This window comes from Carettochelys insculpta, chromosome 7 (genome assembly GCF_033958435.1).
Source record: "Carettochelys insculpta isolate YL-2023 chromosome 7, ASM3395843v1, whole genome shotgun sequence".
Taxonomy (NCBI): Eukaryota; Metazoa; Chordata; order Testudines; family Carettochelyidae; genus Carettochelys; species Carettochelys insculpta.
Genome location: NC_134143.1, coordinates 13,666,914 through 13,683,964, shown reverse-complemented (window position 1 = coordinate 13,683,964; position 17,051 = coordinate 13,666,914). Strand labels below are relative to the sequence as shown.

The following is a 17,051-nucleotide window of genomic DNA, read 5'->3' as shown; positions in this document are numbered from 1 at the left end:
TGTGATCCCTGCTGGAGAAGTGTCTCGGATTAGGTTGATTTCTTTAAAAGGTAAGTTTGGTTTAATCATCAATGCTCACAGCCTGGATAGACATTTACAGGCTTTCATTGCCAGGAGTCATGGAGCTGTACAACAATGAAATCAAAAACAAGTTTAAAACTTGAATACATGGGCTCAACTCACTTGAACACCAGGAAAGACTCTCTGATGCTAATGGACTCACCTTTTTTCTTAGGAAAGACCATGGGGGTTGAGGGTGTGGAGAGAATAATAAGGTGTTGAGTGAAAACAGAGGGCACAAAATGAGGCTGAGCAGTGAGGGTGAAAAAGAAATACGGTGTGAGGCTGTGGAAATAAATCAGAGATGGTGAGAGAGAAAACAACCTCCCATGTGTGCCAGCCTAGTTTTTGAAAGCTCCTCTGTCTTTAATACAAAGCACAGACCTCCCCTTTAATTCAAACGCTGGCATTCTTATTCAGGCAAAGTTCCCGCTGTAGTGAGTGCAGTGATGGTTAGCAATATTTTTAATAAGGAGACCACCCACAGTTCCCACTTTACCCGGTGTAAACTACATACCCAGGTATGCATGTGTGTATAGAAAAGCTGAGTAAAATGTGCTATCAACAGGAACCAGGGTCACCAAGAGATCAAGGTGACTGCTTGATGCCAACTCCACCATTTGTTCATCATTTGTATCTGGTTCTGCATAACCCCCCTGAGCACAGTGACTGTTGAATTCATCAACATGCACAGCTGGATGAGTGAGAGTGGATAAGACTGGCTGTTCTCAGTTCACACTTAGTAGTTTACAGACATTTGTAGAGTGGAAATCAGCAGTCAGAATGATGTCACAGTAGTTAACCAATGACAGTGGAGCAGGATCGAAGATGACTGAGTGAAAATATGTGGTTTTTATATACATATTTAGGATATGCAATGTGACAGCAGATCAGATTCAATGGTGGCAGATGTCTTTGCTTTTTTATATCTGTGCAATCTCTTGTAAATACACATCAGCACCATGATGATGAGCGATTTAGCTGATAATGTTGGGCTTGGATGCCAGCCTTGAGCTGGAGATCAGAGCAATGACTGAAAAACCCAGGGATGGCACCATGTCAGGAGTAATGGCTGGCAAAGAACTAGGATTTAGTAAATTCATTACATACAGTCTGCAAGAGTGGGTCATTAGCTTCCCGGGGGATGGATCAGGCATGGATGGGGGATTCAGTGTGAATGTTGAACTTATGCCACTTGCTGCAATGGGATAATTGTTTGCACTTTGTTTTGGGGGCAATGACAGCATGATTTCCTTGTCATGGTACCACATTCTAAATAATAAATAATAACATTAGGCTGTTCATACTGTTTTGGCAGGAAGTCCTGTGGCACTTCATAGACTAACATATTTTGGAGCATAAGCTTCATCAGATGAAGCGGGTCTTTGCCCAGGAAAGCTTATGCTCCAAAATATCTGTTAGTCCATAAGGTGCCGCAGGACTTCTTGTTCTTGAAGATAACAGACTAACACAGCTACCTCTCTGATTCTCTCTTGGTGGTTTTTATAAACTAGTTCTGCTGCAGCAGATGTCATTTTATAGGAAACGTAAGCTAAATACTGTGCGTGATTCCTTCCCAGTGGGAAGGGAGAATCATCCTCAGCCCAGGCAAGAGCATTGTCCCTATGACTGTTTGCAGTGTCCCTTTTGCACGTTGCATGTCTACATCTTTCTGAAGGCTCTCCTTCCCTGATGAGTGGCAGAACTTGTCTGTGGTGTCAGCCTAGGGTTTGTGTACATTGTGTAATACTTTAATCTTTTTCCCAATCTGCTTGCGAGTTTTTTAAATCTGAGCAGAAGGGTCTTCTGTCAAAGAATTCACTATGGTTCATCAAGGTGGTCTGCCAGATCTTAAATAGAGCCATAACCTCAGCTCCTTAAATGTTGTTCCTAGATGCCTTGATAAATGGTGTACAAATCCAGCAATATGTGTTAATGGTGAACTTCTGTGTCTAACCTTTAGGCAACAGTTTCTGCCTAAGGAACCTAATTATGGTATAAACATTTGTTTTCCTTTTGCCACAACAAACACCAGACCCTGTCCTATTCCCAGAACCCTTTGCAGCTCCCTGGCAGTATAAAGAGGCTATGATTCTGACATAAGCAGGCAGTGGAAGGAATGCCCCAGTACAGGAAAATTTCTCAGCCCTAGATATACAGGGTAAGATGTGATAGAGAGGATAGTATCCAGAATGTACAGCACTCTGGTGTTGTCTTCAGGTTTGAATGCACAAAGGATGGCTTCAGGTCATCTTTGCCCTCCCTCATTCTACTCAAGCTATATAGAATGAATCTCTGGGACAGCTGAGGATCTTAGTTACCTGGTGGACTGATAAACTCAGGAATTCACCATGGAATACCTGTGTTAATCTTGTAGGTAGTCCATCGTGCCCAACAATGACATCTTGAGCTTGCACAGGCTCATCGGTTGTGGACTCGCATGTGGCTGAGGAGTCCAAGCTTTGAACGGCATGGGCGTTCACACTGGGGCAAGGGAATTGTCCTGGCTCTGTTGGTACGGCTGCTGCTGCTGCTTTCTTCCTCTCACAAGCATCAATGAGGTGTACATGTCGCTGCTCTTCAAAGTTGTCATACGCGTGTCATACGAGAGCAAGCCAGCCTGTTCTATCTTTTGCATGCTGCTCTAGCTGATCTGGTTTTAAACCAGCATGAACAATGTTGGCGTTCATGCAGTCTTTATAGCTTTTGCGAGGCCTGCCTTGATTCCTTTTGCCCTGGGAGAGTTCACCATAAAGGAGTTGCTTAGGGATTCTTGACTCCTCCGTTCGTATGACGTGCCCTGTCCAGCGAAGCTGGGCTTTCAGAATCATGGCTTCAGTGCTCATGGTTCCTGCTCTGTCCAGGACTTCCAGGTTCATAACTCTGTCCTGCCATCAAATGTGCAGTATTGACCTCAAGCTGCATGTGTGGAAACGCTCCAGAAGTTTTATATGTTTTCTGTACAAGGTCCAGGTTTCACAGCCATACGGGAAACTGGTCAGGACTACAGCCTTGTACACTTCCAGTTTAGTGGACTGTCAGATATTGTGCTGATTCAACACTTGCGCTCTCAGACGTCCTAGTGCCTGGCTGGCCTGGCAGATTCTGGCATTGATTTCTTTGTCAAGGGAGCCATCATTGGCTATCACACTGCCAAGGTACTTGAACTCCTCTACTGTTTTTAACTCTGTTCCTTCAATAAAGATTGAAGTGGGGAGAGCAGCAGATCCTGGAGCAGGTAGAAACAGTAGCTCGGTCTTTCCTAGGCTGGTGGTCAAACCAAAGATGTGAGTGGCGTCAGCAAACTTATTGACGATGAGCTGGAGATCAGATTCCTTGTGTGTCATAAGTGCACAGTCATCAGCAAAAAGGGCTTCAAGGACAAGCCTCTCAAGTGTCTTGGTTGTAGCATTCAGACTACAAAGGTCGAAAAGTGACCCATCAAGTCTGTATTTTATGTAGACTCCATGGTCCAGGTCCCTAACTGTCTAAATTCTCTGAAAATTGGACAAAGGGAAAAAAACAGACTTTATAATCCAATAAAAGCAAAACAAAAGAAGCCAAACCCCTCTTTATCCAGGATTAAGCTCTCTGGCTACAGTTACACCTCAGTGCTCTGTCAGCAGAAGTCACTGTTGGAAGAGATTTCCTGGCAAAAATTCTGTTGACAGGGTGCAGCCACACAAAAAGCCAGACTGCCCTGCTGCTCTCTTGACAAAGCAGGCACCTGTTCTGGATGTCCTGTCTGTCTAGAGAAGGCCCCCCAGAGAGTCCGCACAGCTGTTTTGTTGACAGAATCTGTTGACAGCAGTGTTATGCAAGTTTTGTCAACAAAACACATTTGGTGTGTGGAAGTTCCACCAGTTTGGCAGACAAAACTGGGGTTTTGTTGGCAAAAATCACTAGTATAACTCTAGACTCTGTCTCCTCAGAAATCAATGTTCATTGGATTAACTGAAATAGTCACTTGCCTCACACATTCCATAGTCATCAAGATTTAAAAAGGACTTGCATTATCCTAATATATTAGCGTATTGTTCAGTCACAGTGGTAAGACCATTAATTTTCTTTCCTCCCCTCTAGTTGTCTAGAAATAATGGAGAAGCAACATCAATAAAGGATTTACTTAAAAAAATCTCTGGGAAACATTTCTGAAGTATTTACTACTAGAAGATTTTCCAGCTGTTGCTCAGCTCCTGAGTGTGGGGGACATTGGAGCAGTGCAGGGACTTGCAGCTTTGGGGGCTCAAAGGAGGAGGCTGGAGGTGTGTGGCAGGGTAGTGCAGGAGTCAGGGTAAGGGATGAGGGGCTCAGAGGATAACATGAGGGCTCAAGAGTGTGGGCAGGGGGTTGGGAGGTGTGTGGGGGGCAGTTCAGGGCAGGGAATGGGAAGCTTGTGACAGTGGGTGGGGTTGACTAGCATTGCTCCTCATGGTTGGCCTGTGGTGGCAGGGGACCATGTTGCCCATCCTCTGGCATGGCTCTTTGGGGTGGGTCTGGGATGTCAGGGACACACTTGCTTGCTTCCCCCTGTGCTCATTGTGAACTATAAGTGTCCCAGATCCTTCCTTTTCCATTTGATGAGAAACAACTGCAGTCCATGAACATCCCATTGTCCTGGCACAACAGAACCTTGACCTTGCTTTAAGTTATGACGAGAGGAAGCTGTGTACCAAGTTCCATGGTCCTAGCTCTGACCGCTTAGGAGTAACTCTTGAACAAACATAATCCGGACAGACAAGCACACAGATAGATGCACAAACAGTCTCAAGAATATCTTAAATAAATGTGACCTCATTTATGGAAAGTACTTGCTGATGTGGCTAGTACACAAAAGGTTTGTCCCAACTCATTTGGGATGAATGGCACAATTCATGAAAAGTCATTTGTGGGCATTGCTATTCTACATGCATGCCAATGAAACCTTTACCCAGGACACATCCTCATGGATTCCTCATTGTCTCTACCTCCAATTCTCTGTCTGTCTTTGAGGCTAGTATATTTGCATTTCATTTCCTAATTGTTACTTTTGAAAGCAAGGGTGGAGGAAGGTGAAACACTGACAAGTTTTAGCCTATTTGGAGACAATCAGTTTGAATATTGCATAGGCTAGGGTTACTTCTTCATTCAGTAGAGTAGCACAAGTTGAACCTCTCTAATCCATAACTCTGTCTTCCAGCAACATCCATAATCTGGCCTGATTTAAATTAACTGGGTAACCACTTATCATGAGTTTGGCCAAGTTTCCCAGAGTCCCATAAAGTTTGTTTCCAGCCACCAGTCCTGGCTCTCAGTGTTGTGTGCTATTATTTAGTTTTAATACTCTTCAATATCTTCTAAGAGCCCAATAAGCGGTAAAAGTGTTTGTAATGCTGCTAGAGAACATTTACCTCCTGGTGTCTAGCAAATTCTTTCATCTGGCACTAGTCACGTCCCAAGGGTGCCAGACTAGAGAGGGTCAACCTGTACCACTTTTCACTAGGGTAAAATAAAATATGATAGATATTCCTGTTTTCTCTTTAGGAAGTCTCACTTACTTCTAGCTTTTATCTGAAAAAAGGAGAATCCCTTGCCATTTCCTCCATCCATAGCTTTTTCTTTTTTCCCCAGTGCAGATGTGCCTGTGCTGGCAAATTCACATGAACTGACACCATGCTTCATAAAATCCTCAATATTTCTAGAATAACACAATACAAAAAAATTGATGATGGTAATAAAAGAACAATTCTCCAGTCCAAGCACACGATTCTGTAGAGAGGAGAAGCTTTCCAAGGAAACAATGCCAACAAAAAGAACAAGAGTTTTGGGTTTAGAAAATAAGTTCACAGATTGTTTCAGCCAGCTTCAGTGCATTGTGGTGTACAGACGCTATGTCCGGTTGTTGAGCACCAAGGTTAAAAATGAAATTGTTCTGGGAAAACAGTGACATCAGTCACAGAGGGCTGATTTTTCTGAGATAGTCTCCATTCATTTTCTAACAGACATGAGTTGTGCTTGAGCCAACACAGCTACATTTTCAACCCTGAAATCTGCACTTCTTTGGTGGGGCTTGCAAAGAGCTGAATTAAATAGCACTATAAAAATGAATATCTTCCAGTAATACATTCTGCAGCAGTTTACAAGTACATCGTTCAGTATCTTTTGTGGTAGCAAAACCAATGAAATGCCTGAAATTACCTTTCAGTTGGACAACTATAAGTGTTAGAGAAAAGGGAAGATACTGATTCTATTTGAAGTTTTGTGACAGAATTAATTGCCACGACAAGATAGTACCAATAAAGCAGAATTTGGGCTGCCACTTGCCACCAGCTGTGGCCGTGCCTGATGAGCAAGTGCAGTGAGATGTGATTAGGATTGTCATCTTTTTAAATAAAGCTAAGCATTTTATTGCTTTGCTTTCTTCTCTGGTATTATACAATCGTACCCTTTAGGGATGGGAAGACCCATTACATCAGTGTTTCTTAACTTGGGGTGCTCATGCCCCCTGGGGGTCCATGATGCCCATTCTGGGGGTGCAAGACATGTGAGTTTTTTAGAAGGTAGATCATAAAAAACACACCTTAAACACAGGCATGTAAGTACAACTACTTTGTTACATCAAACCTAAGTATGAATTCAGTTAGCTGCTAACTGTTAGCATATTGGTTACAGTTTAATTCCACAGCAAAACTCCACATCTCTGGTTAGTACTTGCATATTTTTATTTGCCTACTGTACTGTTATTTGTGTTGAGTAATAACATAAAACTATTTTACATATATTTAATATTCATTTAAAAGAGTATGGGCCCCCCATCTCCATTTTTGATTTTTGATAAGGAGTGCAGGAACATATTTTGAGAACCAAAGGGGTGCAGGCTGCAGTAAAGGTTAAGAACCACTGCACAAAAGCATCCAATCCCTCTGCTCCCCCCACTATAAGAGTGTTTTTACAATGTTCGTTCAGGTACAGGCTGTCTCTCTCTAGTTTGTCACATTCAGGACCTGGCTGGTGCTGAACCAGAGAATTTGCCAACCCACGGGAGGTCACTATTGGCTGTCATGTTACCTACACTTCAGCTGCTTACCGGGCTCTTAGAAGATATTTAGGTGTAAATTAGAGCTAAATAACAACACAGAACACTGAGGGCCAGGACTTGTGGCTATAAGCAAACTTCTTGGGACCCGTGATGAGTGGACATCTGGCTAACTAAAATCATGCTGGACTATGGATGTTGCCAGACCAGAGAATGTTGGATTAGAGAGGTTCAACCTGTAGAAAAAGTCCCAAGTGCTGAAAATGATTTTACAACTTTAACATAATTTATTTATTTTTTGCTATTCAACCCAAATTTTCCCTTCCCAACTTCATTAGATGTTTTCCTCGCTATGTACATTACCCCTTTGTCTCATACATTGTCTGTCCTGTGGTGCATAGACACCCTTCCAAAATTCATAGATTGTTGGGATTGGCCCCCTCAGCAGCAACTTATCTTAGGTTTTTAGTCTTTCTTAAAAAATCTAGTTCATCATTTGCTGCTATTGACTAATTCACCCAGAATTCACCAGTTAGGCAAATGTTCTGCTTTTGAAAATTAAAACTCCACTGAAGAAAATGTCTCGAGGAGTTTTGCCAGTTTTCTCTAGTGGGTGTTGGTGGGTATTAGAACCATGTGTAGGGACTATGTTTCCCTTACTTCTTGAAGTGATGCATTTGCTCATGTAGCCCCAAATTACATTTTTGCTGCCATATTAAATGGGAAATACTGTCTGTGCAACCGAGCAAGCAATTTTCAATGAACAATTTTATGACCAGATTTACCACTTTTTTATTTTTTTTCCTGTTTCATGAATTATCCACAGATTTCAGTTGGTACTAATTTGTCCACTTGCTGCAGTTATGGAGTATGTTGCAAACCAAGTTCATCTTGTGGCTTGCTCACAGATTATTGGCTGTGAACAATTGCATTGCGTTTTTACTATCTGTGCCACTTAAGTGGTCACAAAAGCCATTTGGTTTGGCCTTCACTCCCTGATTGCGTAACTGAACCATTTATAAACGATAGGAGGCCTTGAATACATCATTTGTGACTGTGTGGCCACAAAAGTGAGACGATCTGTGAAACGTTTTTCCTGGCGGAAAAAATTGCTTCTGTGTCTGTGGCAGAAAGAAATCAAAAGTGCATTTAAAGCAAACATAAGCAGGAAAATAATAAGATAAAAGGCCAAACTGTGATCATACTTCTTACAAGCGATGCAATGGAAATATGCAAAAAGGAAGGAAATGTAGAGGGAGGAATTTCATATGAGCCAGGGCAGACTACAATAACAATGCCTCCAGTGAGCAAGTTGATGTGATCCTGGACCTCACAGAGCAAGCGGGGCAGTAGCCTGCATCAGAAAACTGCAGGGGAGATCATGATGGGGGTGGAGGAATGTGCTTTGCAGTGCTTCCTACATACAATTATATGTAAATTGCAATGTTTCACTGAAAATAACTGTGTATTGGCTGACCTGAAAGAGGCATGAGCACAGTATAAAATTCATGGTCCAGATAGGGACTTGGTGGCTTTTTAGTAAAATCACTTCTTAGAGTATAGCTTTTCAAACTATTGAGGTGTTGAAAGAGAGGCTACGTTGTGTATACACAACCTCTTCTGAAAAATAAAGCAACTGTTATTTTCCCAAATACCAAACATTACATTAGGGACTTATTTGCCTACAGAATTTCAAATAAAATAAGCATGCAGGCTGTGTCTACACTGGCCCCTCCCTTTCGAAAGGAGCTTGCTAATGAGGGAGTTTGGAAGATGCTAATGAGCCCATGCCATGCCATGAATATGCAGCACCTCATTAGCATAAAAGTGGTCACACACTATTCTAAAGTGCTGCTATCAGAATGTCTGCTGCCTGTGTAGCCAGGGGCCTTTCTAAAGGAGCTCCTAACTTCGAAAGCCCCTTCTTCCTGTTTGGTTTTAGGAAGAAGGAGCTTTCAAAGTTGGGGGTCCTTTTGAAAGTCCACCATCTACATGGGCAGCATGCATTCTGAAAGTGGCACTTTGAAATCGTGTGCAGCTGCTTTTATGCTAATGTGGTGCTGTGTATTCATGGCAGTCCCTCATTAACATGCTCCCTTTGAAAGGGAGGTGCCAGTGTAGACACATCCAAACTGTTTTTTCAGTTAGCAATGGGGAGAAAAAAAGCAGTTAGAATAATTGCTCTGGTGAAACTAAAGATTCAGCTTGACCTCGGATGTTTTCAGGGGGCTAAAAGGAGTTTAGTATCTGGATAGTACCACCATCTGGTGGTGGTTTTTTATTAGCCAAATTGCTAAATGAAATGTTATTTTGAAACACACAATTTGAAAATACCAAAATAAAACATGTAGGCTATGTCTACACAGCAGCATTAGTCCCGAATAAGCTGTTCCAGAAGAGGTATTCCAGACTATCTTATTTCAAAATAGTGCAGGTGCACACAAAATGCATTTCAAAATAGTGCTGAGCTATTTCAAAAGTGTCCACACGCGTGCGCGCACACACACACACACACACACACACACCCGATCCTATTTCAAAAGAGAGCCAATGGACCCACTGTGGCTTATTTGGAAATAGACTTTATTCCCTATCTAGACAGCCACTATTTTGATATAGGTACAATGAGTATTACCAGTTTGAACTAAGACAGCCACTATTTCTAAATTATTTCAAAATAGTGGTTGCGTTGTGTAGATGCTTGCAAAGTTATTTCAAAATAGTGACTGTTATTTCAAAATAACTTTGTTATGTGGACATACCCTTAGACTTTTACTAAAAAAAAGTAAAAAAAAAGTCACTAAATTCAGCCCAAGTTCACAAATTGATGTGAAATTGCATTTTTGACAAACTTAAAAAAAATCACTTCACTCATTCTGGTTTTTTTTCTATGTAAACTAATCAGTGGAAGTCCCATAATTCACTTTTCCTTCCTGAGCACATTTTTATAAATCTCAGAAAATAAAGTTTTAGATGGTGCTTTTCACAGCATCGCAAATATTAATGGCAAAATACAATTGCTGTGATAATAGAACTAAAGATTCAAGTGGTGTCAGTGTTGCAGGCGAAGAACTATGAGCTGCAAAATGTTTATTTTTGATCTGCTGGCTTAATAATCAGTTTCTTCCAAGCTCCTGTTTCTTTCTGCAGCCTAACATGTCAAAACTCTTCTCATAAATTTACTCTCCTTTTTCCAGTACTTTTGTTTGTTAAGTATTGTGCATTTCTGCCATCTAGTGGCCAAGAAGAGGGTCCAAAACATTTCTAAAATCATTGGTTTATGATTTCTGAATATATTACAACTATTCCCTAGTATAGTGTATCTAGTTTATTTGTTTAGGTTTTACGAGCATACTGCCAAGATTTTAACTCTAAAATTTAATTTCCTTAAGGGAAGTCCCATTGATTACCCTTGAAGGACCACATATCATATCTATGTACTATCCCTTTCTTATATAGCCACAACTGTTTGTGTACCCAGACACTTTCAAAGAGCAACCAAGACTTTCAATAGAAGTCTTTCTGAATACCTGCCATATCTTACTACTTGAAAATACTGTGGCATTGAAAGAAGTCTGTTATCCTTATATTATATCACAGACTGTACTTTTCAGTTTTCCTCCTATTTTTTCAATATAAGGAGATAAAGGAACTGAATTAGGAAATACGAGAATGTGACTAAGACTAGGAATTAAAAATACAGATTCTTTCTCTACCACTTTAGCTAGTCTTAAAAAATGCTCTTCTTAAAAGAGAGAAAGCTGTGCTAGTCTATATACTATCAAAACAAAAAGGCAGCCCAGTACCACTTTAAAGACTAACAAAATAATTTATTAGGTGATGAGATTTCATGGGACAGACCCACTTCTTCAGATCATAGTCACACCAGAACAGACTCAATATTTAAGGCACAGAGAACCAAAAATAGTAATCAAGGTTGACAAATCAGAAAAATGTTATCAAGGTGAGCAAATCTGAGAGTAGAGGGGCAGAAGGGGCCGGGGGGGGGAGGGTTGTCAAGAATTAGATCAAGCCAAGTATGCAAAAGAGCCCCTATAATGACTTAAAAAATTCCCATCCTGGTTCAAACCACATGTTAATGTGTCGAATTTGAATATAAAAGAGCGTTCAGCAGCCTCTCTTTCCAAAGTGTTGTGAAAATTCCAAGTGTGCTAGTGCTCAAATTCTTACATGTTCAATAAGAAAAAACTCTAAGAAGCCACTAATTGAACTTTTAAAATTGAAATTGTACTTATATATCTAAATATGCAAATTATATTAAAATAATACATTGTGGTGGTCAGAATGTAATTAGAAAGAGGAGACCTGAGGATATGAAGTGGGCAGTGAGTATCACAAAGCAGTTCAGTAGCATCTTCATGTTCATTGTGGGTGTAGAATCACAGAACACTAGAACTCGAAGGGACTATGAGAGGTCATCAAGTCCAGTCCCCTGCCCTCATGGCAGGAACAAGCAGGGTCTAGAATCTCTAGACGCCACATCTTTACATAGTGTGTGATATTTAAGATGGAAGATATTGTGACGTAATTAAAGATTGTACTGAATTTTGGCATGAAACATAAAATTAAGTGAAATGGGTGTTTGAATACAATAATTTTCCAGATCTGAGCTAGAAGTGGAGTGTCAATAATTAACTCTATTTTAGTGCTAAAATTTGTAATGCAATAAAGAAGCAAGGATATGAAATGCAGCCATAGGATTTTATAATGAAATTGCTCTTTGTTAGCCTTGTATGTGTTATTTCCTCCATGTCTCTGGGGAAATAAGTTGGCATATTATTACCAATCTGTAAGCTAAAAAGTCAAGTGTTACAGTTTGTCATAATGCTTTCAAGGAACACTTTAAAGTTCTTTACAAAAGTAGAGAAATAATAAGACCAAAACATTTTGATCTCTATTATCATTGTCTTGTAACTTCTTTCTCCCTTTCATCCTCAACTGTGTCTCTTGGGTGCATATACTAATGGTTACAGCAGGAGACTGGAATGAGGGACTCCTAGGTTCTGTTTCCCTAGTACAAAATGGAATCCCTGTGGGAATTTTTGCAAGGAATTAATTGCTTATACCTCAGTTTTGGCATTTGTAAAATAATGCTAGCCTGCTGGGCAATTAGTGGGTCCTAATTTCCTAGAGTAGACGAACTCTGCATTGCTTAGAAGCCATGCTGAGCAGTGAAGTGATGCTCTGGCAACATTTCAAAGGGGTCCAGAGTTCCTGGACACAGTAGCATTGGTGACGGCTAGGAGCACCAGACCTCTAAGCGTTTCTCTCTCTTGTTCCCCAGCCAGCAGTCCTGTGTGTATCCTTCAATAATCTTTATGCATGGAAATGACTTTCAGATGCCATTTGGGCTTGTCAGGCGTAGCTCTTTACATACTTCTCAGTGTATAACTTCACAGCCTGTAGAGAGCCTCCTCCTCACCTCTCAGCCCTGGAACCAGCTCTTGCTGACATAAATGGATCTCTCATTAATTCTGCAGCAGTTACATATGGAATTCTCAAGAGCGCTCTGTGTTGCAAGGATTTGGTTTATATGGCATTAAGAAGGGATGCAGCACGCAGCTGAGTCATTTAAAGAAATTATTCTGAATTTTTGTGAGAATGAATTAATCATAAAGCACTCCCTGGTGAGATTTAAAAGGCTATGAAGCCATGCACAGAGAGCTTAGTAAGACTTGTATCTAGAATAGATTGGTGAGCAAACCTCAGGGTGTTGCGAGCTTGTATTTAGCTAAGCTCAGATGCTTACAGGAGCTGCGTTGCTCCTCTCAATGACTTTTTTGTAATTCCTCAGTTCAGCTCTTTGTAGAGGCAAGCTCCCATTTGCAGCAATTTCCAGCTGCCCTGCCCCCTGAACAAATTCCTGTAAGCCTTGACTCCCCTGTCACATGTATGCATGTGGCAATCTGACTGCACTCTTATGACCCTTTGTCCTTTTTGCAGTCACTCCTCTTCCTGGCTCTATGACCCCACCTGACAAGCTCCTTCCAGCTCCTTTATCCCTACAATAAAGAAATTATTTCCTAGCTTCCCAGAATCCTGCACCTCATGCCCCTACACAGGCCCACTTCAATACTCTCTGCCTTGCTTTGGTCACCACTCCCTTTGCCACGCAATATCAGGCTTTCAGGTTTCCATGAAACTCTTGCTCACAATTCTATACATACACTCCCATAAGCACCAATGCTTCCTCTTTAATGGCTAATAAAGCTTCTAGTTCTATGAACTGTGGTAGCCTTTCTATTGGAGTTAGACAACTAAATGCAAATGATGTCCACGCTGGACTTTCCCCAGTAAGCATTACAATCTCAAAGTGCAAAGGACATATTATGATAACTGGGCCTTCAAATTTACCTGAATTCTGAGCTCAGGTGTAAATCCACATTAAGGTTCAAAATCTGTCATAACAAATATTGATAGGAAAAGGTGTAAAAGGAGACAGACTCTTTGTCCAAACAAAAAGGCCTACTGATGTAACTCAAGGGCAGTGTTAAGATCATGTTTGGTAAACAAGAAAATTGTGAAATCATAAATCCATGAATCAAAATTAGGGTGTCAGAAAGTAGACCTCTTTGGTGGACAAAATAAGGAGGTGAGAGCTATTCTGTCTTCTGCTCTAACCATGGATCCTTAAAGAAAGAGATTTTGGGGGGCTGTTGGAGCTAACATCACCATTATGATGGTATTACTGTTCAGAACTGTCCTTATAATTTATAGGGCCCTATGCAGTACTACTAAACTGGGGCCCCTATGTCTGATGGCAGCCGTGGAAGGGGAGAAGGATGATGACAATTTTTTTAGAGATGCAATTTTATAATCTTCAGTGACACATGAATGATTTTCAAACAGAATTCATCAAAATTAATACAAGCATGAGATCTGAATTTTTCATTGAGAAGGATCAGGAGGAAAGGCTGGGTTAGCCATCATTAGTGAGCTCTGTCCCTGAAGTTTAAAAGGTTGGAGCCTGTGCAAGCTTGCCATGTAATGTAACCAACCTTCCCCTGGAAAATGTTCTCTTTCATTCAGAAATCAATCAAAAATCGTTCTTATGTTCACCAATCCATTTTTCTTAATCCCCAATGAAAACCTGGAAAATGGTTTTAACAGAGGCTGAAGTTAGAGATGTGCCTAAATCCAGAATGGCTTATCAATTTGACCACATCCATGTGCCTTTATGATAGCTGTCCCTGAGCAGTCATGTGAGTGTTTTGTTTTCCAAGTGACTCTGTACTTCATGACCCCCCCCCCCAATTTTCACAGGGGCACATGTGTGAGCAAGAATATTTGGTGATATCTGTTCTTTTTGCATCATTCATCACTTTCGTACTTCAGCATTTCCTGTCACTCAGTCATTGAGCATAAACAAAGTGATGTGACTTAGGTGACTAAACATGTCCCACAAATAGTCACGACAAATAGCTGACAGCAACCCAGAGGCTGAAAATTGTTTTCCTGAAGTATTCAGTGAATACTGAGGAATTACGTTCATCAAGATCCAATTTGATTCACAATGAGGAAAAGGGCTATATTTACATAATTAGTTCACAATGAATAATTCAGCCAACTCTCCACTTCATGATGGTATTCTAGATTTTCTGTCCTTATGTGAGGGTGTTCCTTGCATGCTGTTCTAAGTGTACTATCCATGAGGAGGTTGGGAAGTGATATGTGGGAGAGACAGCTTTCTGTTTCTGCTGGAACCAGTGGAGTTAGTGGTTTCAGTGGAGCCTTCCAAATGTCTTGGAGACGGGCTCAGTGTGTTCTTTGGTTTTGACCTCATTGGATCTTGAAGACTTGACCCAGTTGTTTGGTGCTTAGTGTACAGAGAGTTTTTTTTTTCACATAGAAGGGATTCATTATTATTTCTGTGAACCATTTATACCCCTGACCCTGAGAGATTATTACAGATATAAATTTGAGACAAGATTAGAGAGTATTTAAAGCTTTTTATTTTTTTAAAAACATTATATAACAATATAAGCCAGGTAAGTGGAGGCTATGGATACATATGGTTATGAAACAGCTCAACAACCAATGTGACTCCTTTTGGCTTTTTTTTAAAATGAAAAGCTTCTCTTTTTCAAGGTTTTGTCTTAAACTGTAGCTCAAACTTATGGCATTGGCAGAAGTCAAAAAGCAAAACACAGGTCCTCAAGTTTGTGGTCTTAAGATGTTTCTGGATTCCCTCATGAGCATGAAACTCCTGACAATCAAAATGATCTGTCATGTGTCTCACATAGTCTTTTCTGAGCCACATGGGACCTAAAGCACTTCTCTTTTAAAATGTCTAGGTTCACTCCCATTATGCAGCGTTGGTCCTCCTGACTCAGAGCTGACCTATGGACATGAAGTATTCATTGACCCTGGCATCACCTTCAGTTCACCTCTGGTTTAATATTTTCTGAAGTTTTAAATAATAAAACGAGAACAGTGGAGACAATGTATATATCAAATCCTGAAACGAGAGGACAGTTCTCTGTTTCAAAGAGGCTTCTCTGAAATTCATGGCTTTTCCAAAACAGCTTGTACTGCACCAGAAAGGTTGCCAGCAAGCCAGTAATACTAAAGCTAATGATGCTTAGAGGGCAGTGTTTGCTTGCTTGTTGCAGCTCTGTGTACTTGGACCTTCCCACTGCCTTCCTGTCTTCCAAGCCTTCTGTGAAGGGATATTTTTAATATGGAGCTCTGTTAAAACCACTGCACTGAAGTTTCAGAATTCATTCTTTTCCAACGTGTTTGATGCTGTCTTTTGATCACGTCAGTGCAGTTTCCCAGCAGATTATATGCAAAAATGTATCAATAATTAAATGAACCCTTTCCATACTGTATGTCTCTTTGATATGCTGGTTGTGCAGGAGTGAAAATTTAAAAGGCTTGATATTCATGGTGAATTCAGATTCAAACTCTCCAAACCTGTCTTGTTGTTAGCCGGTGGCTGGGTAATGTGCGGTGAGGTATTCCCCTGGGTCCTAAACAACCCAGTTTTTTTTACTGTTAGAGCAGGGAGCTCCTAGCACTCTCACCTATGGCCAGGCTGTGGTAACCAAATGGTTAAAGTTCTTTTTATTGTGCCGGCTGTGCTGCAGTGACAAAGAGTAACAGCAGTCAGGCTTAGATCTTAACTAGTTACAAGTTTATTAAGCTACAGTTATAAGCATGCGGTTACAAAAGGCTATTGTCTACTTCTTATATGCTAGCAAAGTACAGGTGTTAACAAGTTACGTTACAATCCAATACAAAGATATCTGCTACCATCTAACACAATGATATCTTGATACAATGACATCTAGTTACAGAGCTCTAATTCTTTAACTGTGCACAAAAAGAAAGGAGACCTTGCATGGATATATCTTACCCTCTCTGCATCTCTTGATACCAGCGTAGCCAAGCCAGATCATCCACTCAATTCCGCGGAAAGACAAATACGAGGTTGGGGGTCCCCAGTTGCGGACCTCAGGAGGCAATCAACTGACCCGACCAGCAGGTAGTTGGGGGAGATGCACTCAGAGTTAGAGTTCTGCTGGGCCCACCTTTATACTCCCTTTGGTTACGTATTCTCTTTCTTATCTATGGTGCCAGATTGTACTGGTCTGTCTTTTGTGACGCCAGTTTTTACAAGGGCAATTCTTACTTAATTTGCACTTGTAAGACAGGAGATAAGCAATTTAGGAGTACAGGACATTCTTTTTGTGTGGGCAGAGACTTCCTCTTCTGGGATGGCTGTGTGGTCATCATGTCCATCAATGCCCCCTGGGGTGGTTTCCTGAGGTTCCCCCCTCCCCTCTCTTGTTGACAGTTAGCCTGCTAGCCCTCTGTCTGTGTTTTCTGTTCCTCAGGGTCACGATGAGCTAGCACATCTGGGCCTCAATGAGAGGCATCAAAGACTGTGCTGTCAGCAGCCGTTTCTGTGCCCTGTGTTGTCCGAGGCACCTCAGTGTGGGGGGGGGGGCAG

The 17,051-nt window shown here is 41.2% G+C and overlaps 1 protein-coding gene across 2 annotated transcripts in view; it reads left to right on the top strand.

The window, feature by feature from the left end:
- The window catches only part of KCNMA1 (potassium calcium-activated channel subfamily M alpha 1), an 863,058-nt gene that overhangs the window by 549,046 nt on the left and 296,961 nt on the right, over positions 1–17,051 (top strand). The gene's annotated exons all lie outside the window — the stretch shown is intronic.